Raw genomic sequence first — 6524 nt, forward strand, 5'->3', positions numbered from 1 at the left:
GGGGAGAGGGACACACAGCATGCAAAGTTACAACGGGGCTTCTTCCCACAGGTTTTTTTTTTTTTTTTTTAACATCTTTATTGGAGTATAATTGCTTTACAATGGTGTATTGGTTTCTTCTGTATAACAAAGTGAATCAGTTATACATATACATATGTTCCCATATCTCTTTCCTCTTGCGTCTCCCTCCCTCCCACCCTCCCTATCCCACCCCTCTAGGTGGTCACAAAGCACCGAGCTGATCTCCCTGTGCTATGCGGCTGCTTCCCACTAGCTATCTATTTTACGTTTGGTAGTGTATATATGTCCATGCCACTCTCTCACTTCGTCCCAGCTTACCCTTCCCCCTCCCTGTTTTTGAGTTAGGTAGTTGAGCTTAAACGTCAGCTCTGTCTTTCGTTGGTCAGTTCTATGCAAGTAACCAAAGTTATTCCCCACCAGAGAATATCTGTGCATTACAGATTGAGTTCAGAATTAAAAATAATTCTGTATGCAGTGACCGTTCTAGAGCCTGACACATTATAAACATTTAGGAAATGGTAGTTTAAAGCCAAAATAACAGTAATAGAATAGTGGCTGCTTAACTATCAATTATCATATGATTTGGCATTCTAAGAAATGTAACTTTTAATTTTTGTTAAACAAGGAGGTGGACAATAGCAGAAAGAATCCTGTATTGAACTGAGAAGGCTGGGTTTATCACATAACCTTAGGCAAGTCATTAAACCTTCTGGGCCTTGGTGTTACTGTATTAGTTTCTTGTTGCTGCTATAACAAATGGCCACAAACTTAGTATTTAAAAACAACATACATTTGTTGTCTTACAGTTCTGTAGTTCAGAAGTCTGACACAGGTCTCAGTAGGCTAAAATCAAGATGTTGGCAAGCCTGCATTTCTTCTGGAGGCTCCAGGGGAGAATCCACTTCCTTTCCTTTTCCAGCTTCTGGAGACAGCCCACATTCCTTGGCTCTTCTTCATCTTCAAAGCCAGCAACTGCTGGTTGAATACTTTCCCATCACTTTACTCTGACCTCCTCTCTGCCTTCCTCTTCCACTTTTAAGGCCCCATGTGATTATGTTAGGCCTACCTGGATAATCTGGGATCATCTCTCCATCTCAGAGTCAACTGATTAGCAACCTTAAATCTGTCTGCAACTTTCATTGTCCCTTGCCATATATGGTTAATATAGTCACATGTTCTGGGAATTAGGACATGGATATTTTGGGGTGGCTATTATTCTGCCTACCACATTTATATCTATTAAATGGAAATAATAGCTAATGTAGTAGAATTTATTTTGAATGAAAACATATAAGTTTCCATTCATTTGCTAATCATATTTAGGACAAGGACTTTTTCTTTGAGTATTTGAGTCCTGCATCTTTCTTATGTAAACCATACCCTTAACACGCATTGATAGTTCTCAGTTTCTCTTTTTAATTAAGAGGAAATTAGAAAGAATACATTGTGAAGCAATGTATGTAGACTATTTTTAGATATTTTAATGATGTTTTCATTTTATATGATTTTTTTCCCCTCAAGCCTCGTTCAATTTCCTTTCCAGTTTCCAAATATTTCAAATTAATTTTCATTGAAAAATTAGTTTTCACTAATATTCACCAATTTATGTACCATATGTATGCTTTCAATAGCAGGAACAGATAGCATAAACAATTACAATTGATCTGGTTTGCACAGAATTTACCCGTTGGAAGCACAGGTGTGCAGGCAAACAAGCGATCCAGGGACTAGTAAGCTTCAGTCACAGTGTTTTACTGAAGCAATGGAGATTGTAAAGTTAGTTAAGCGGAGATTGATTAAAGAGCTTGTACTATAATGGAATCTAATGTTATTGAATGCTTATTGTACACCAGGCACCACATGTATGTTTACCTGCATTATATCTTTAAGTTTTTATTACAACCCTTTGAGGAAAGTTGAACCTGATGAGAGAAGTAATTTCCCCAAAGCCAAGTAACTAGTTGGAATAAAGTTAGGATTTGAAGTTACACGGTTAGACTCTAGTTAATCACACAGTCCTACTCCCACTCTGTCATACCGTTCTCACAGGGCGGCATGAAGGATTAAAGGAGGCAAGGATTAAAGATGAAAATGCCTGGAGGACCCAAGGCTTTGTCGTGGTTGGTGTTTAATCATATTTGGCTGATTCAAATCGAAAGATTTAGCTTAATAGTTATCAACCAAAAACAATCGCTCAATTGTGGAGTATAGGCAATAGGTGAAGTCCTATGCCTGGAAGTGTTAAGATTTTTTTAAAAAGATAGAATAGATACACGACATATAATAATAGCTACCATTTATTGAGCACTGATTCTGTACCAGGCACTGTGTCAAGCTCTTAGCATATGTTATCTCATTTAGTCCAATGCCCACAGCCCTATGAAGTTGACACTATTATTATCCCATTTTACAGCTAAGAATACTAAGCAAAAGGAATTAAATTGTTTGCTTTAGGTCAGAGAGATGGCAGATGGTAAAGCTCTGGAGGGATTTGATGAGGTTTATCAGATTCTAAACTTCAGTTCTTGGAAATCTTTTTCTGAGGAGAAGGGTACGTAGAATAATACAATAAAGAAAGAGTGACAAAACTTAGCTAATTTGAGAATGTCAAATTGGCTCATTTCCCACAAGTTATCTTTTTGTTTCTGTTTTGTTACTATCTCCCCCAAAAGGCTACACATCTGTAGACACAGAAATAATCTGAGTCATTAAAAGCCTATTGAGAGCAAACAGATAACAGGATGCATGCATGTTTTGTAGGTTTATTGTTTATGTTAAAATCTTAGAATTAGTAACTACCTGAATGTAACAGCAATTATGATAGCCATGTTTAGATGAATACTGTTTGGGTAAAATACAGAGTCCCTAAATTCTTGGCCGGTTACCTACAGTCGTCCCATTTTTGAAGAAGGATGCAAAATGGAATGCTCTGGGGAAAATGTACAGTCCACATGTTTACAGAGAAATTCTGACCCTGGAGTGTGAGGCTGAGCCATGATGACCCCTCTGGCTAGACTGGCCAAAGGCCATCCTGAAAAACAGGTTGACCAGACATTTTTGCTTGCTTCCCTGGGCTAGGTCTATAACCTAACCGAGGCTTCAGTGGTTTCTATCTTGGCTCTCTTGAGCCTTCATGGTTCCATGGACCTCTGAACCACACCACCACCCAAGAGGCCTTGCAAAATGGAAACAGAGCAGGCAGACTGGATTCTCACCTCTACTCTCTAGTCAGTCTGAGTAGCTCTGTCTTTATCTGGTGTGTTTATTTAAACTCGGGATCCATTTTTTTGATTAAAGAGTTCTGAGGCTTTTTTTTCTCTCTCTTTCTTCCCTGCTCTAGGTCATGATGCTCTGAAGAGAGAAGCAAAAAAAGATGAAGCAAGCAAAGGAAGCAGGTAAGAAGTGTTTACCCTTAAGGGCTTTCCTGCTCTGCCGAAACCAGCATCTCCTGATCATGTGACCCATTTGGCCTTTGTCCAGGGATGGGTTGGCTCTTTCCAATTCTCATTTACATCACGCTTCTCTCTCTTTTTACAGTAGGATATAAGCTCCGGAAGCAGGGCCATTGTCTAACTTCAGTGCTATAGCTCCCATTTCCAGAACAGCATCTGGTGTTTGTTAAGCACTTATATGTTTGTTTGAATGAATGAAAAAAATGTGGATGTATAAATTAATGAATGAAGATTCATTGGGGTGGAGCAGACTTGACAAAGGAGGGAAAAGTAGGGCAAAGAATGGCGACATTTTAACATAATAAAAGTGAAATGAGTGACACAGGAGGAGGGAACGTTCTCCTTTGGTCCTATCATGATTTTCAAGGTCACTATTAAGATCATGTCAACTTGAAAAAGTGGACAATTCTCTTCCCCTTTCAACATGTCATCACTGGATCCAGTTGAAATGAGACTGTCTATTTCCCGGTGTCACATGGCCGAAATCTCTCAGAGTTGAAGGGGCAGAGTTCATATCCCCTCACAGTAATTTTCTAGCTGTGGGATTTGGGGTAGATCACCTAAACCTATCTGTGTAATGAGGTTCGTAATGCTTTTGCCTCCTATTGTGAAATCAGAAAGTTAAGTCTCCTTTTTGAGAAGGGAAATGTGAAAGAGATCTCTATTTCTATCTTCCCCCATCTCCGTTTCCTGTCTCTTCTGGCCCAGTCTTGATGAAAGGAATCATAAGTTAGGCAAGGGATTTTGCAAAGAATGAAAACAGTCCTAAGGACCTAAAAATACCTTTTTATTCAGGTGCCATGATGTGCAGCCTTTTTCTCTATAAACAAGACAGGGAAGGATACAGAATATTTAAAACTCATGAATGAAATACGGGGCAGTGTTTCCAGGTAAAATTAGATTTGATTATAATTGGTTCATTTTTGCAAGTTAGATAATCTCCCCCATGTTTTCTCAGATTCAGTGGAAAGAAGACAAACCTTTTCGGAACCATCAAACTCTTAGACTATACAGACTTTCTTAACTTTAACCTAGGACTCCAACCTTTATCCCCAAGACTTGTGTTAACTCCACGATTACAATTTTAGAGAAAACGTATCATAAAACTCTGTTGTAGGGAAAGTGTTCAAAAAGTTTGTCTTATCACTTGTATTAATTGTAAATAGACTTACAAATTCCTCCTCCCTACTAACCCCGTTTAAAAAATCTGTAGTGAAGGAGAAATCAGTTCAGCTTGTGTTTAAAAAGTGACTAATGTGTCATCAGAAACCCAATAATTGCCAGAGCCTCTTGGTCTCAGTTACCTTACAGGCTTTCATTTGGTGTGAAAACCAAATGAAATAATGGCTTCCAAAACTCTTTTAAATCTGTAAGCCGAGAAATACATCTGAGGCACTGAGTAATGCTGTAGTTGGAATGAGCTTGGGGCAAGCACTAACATCCATCATCCAAGGTCTTTGGAATAAACCAAGGCACTTTTCATTTATCATTTCATTGTCTCCTTATAACAACCATTAGAGATTAAGCCTTTTAGATGCCCTTACTAATAGGGAGATTATGACCTAAACGCCTACCTCACGCGAAGTTCAAAATAATCCGTAAGAAAACACGCATGAATGAATGTCCTACAAATTTCTGTGTTCCCCCATAATTATTATTTAGACTTTTTAACATTACAAATTAATGCCCCCCCCACCCCAGATTAATGCCTCCGCCTTTGCTGGTGCCCCGACCACGTACTTAATTTGCCTACTGGCGATGCCAGCCCTGGATTTATGTCGTCTTCTACATGGTGTAAATTAAGTAGTAAAATCCATCCTCGACTCGTTTTTAGTCACTTTAATCCAACATTTTTTTTTCAAAAGAGTTTGGGCATGTTCTAAGATTGATTTTTTTTTTTTTTCTGGTTCTGAGTTTGGCTAAGTGAACCATTAAAGAAAGAAACAAATGGAACCACGTAACAAGTGAAGACGCGCCTCAGGCAGCAGCACACGTCTCTTTAACTCCCATCTGCCGAGCTCAGGTTTCTGAGGCGAAATGCGGCAGAATGCGGGTGTGCGCGATCCTTTTTTTCTCTCCCTGAAGATCCGTGTCCTTCCTATTTAAAGGCCTGACGTCAGGAGCCACCGCCCAAGGGCGGCCAGAACACACGTGCAGTTCTCATGGCGCGGTCCCTCGTGCACAGACCTCACCTGGGGGGCGTGTTCCCTTGATGTATTTTTCTTTCCTTCTCCTACACCTGTCCTCAGGTGAGTCTGTGAGCACAGCCTGTGTATGCAGCCCCCGCCTGGCAGTGAGTACTGATGACAGGGGCTGTAGGATTATTTTCAGGAAGACTTAGGGAAAAAGAAGCCCCGACGTTTCTGTGGGGTAATAAAGAACCTGGTAAGGGTGCTGTTTCTGGAGCACAGGTGCAGCTTGTGCTTTCAAGCCTCGTCTTGAATTTATTCAGCACGTGCACTTGCAAAGCAATCAATGTTTCTCTCAAGTCTGAGCTTGACGTACCGGGAGGTGTGCTGTTTCCCTCTCTGTGAAACGAGGATGCTGGACTTTAACCTCTGGAGGTCTCCTCCAGCTCTGACACCTGTAAGATTCACATTCCTGGCATATCCCTCACTCTTTTCCCCTCAGTGTCTGGAAAGATGTGCTCGCTGCTGTTGACCTGGGTACGTGGCTCCAAACGGCAGAGTCAGGGTCATCTTTTAGGGTGCAGGTTAAAGGATGTTATTTCCAAGCTCCTGTGATTCCAATGGCTTCCCAGTATGGCTGGCAGAGAAGCTAGCATCTCACCCGTGTGCACAGCCGGACCTGGTCCCAGCTCACCTCTGGGGCCTCAACTCTGTTTCTCCTCCCCAAGCTCGGCGGGCTTCTTGCCTCTTTAACAAGCTGACATGTTCCAGGCCAAGACCCTTGCCCTTGTTTTTCTCTGTGTGCAGATCACTTCTTTCTAATACTTCCCCAGCCAGATCCTTCTCTACCGTTCAAGCATCACCTCCAGTATCACCTCCAGAGGGAGGCTTCTCTGATTCCCTTGACCTAACGGAACCCAGG

The sequence above is a fragment of the Physeter macrocephalus genome, chromosome 14 (assembly GCF_002837175.3).
Source record: "Physeter macrocephalus isolate SW-GA chromosome 14, ASM283717v5, whole genome shotgun sequence".
In the NCBI taxonomy this organism is placed as follows: domain Eukaryota; kingdom Metazoa; phylum Chordata; class Mammalia; order Artiodactyla; family Physeteridae; genus Physeter; species Physeter macrocephalus.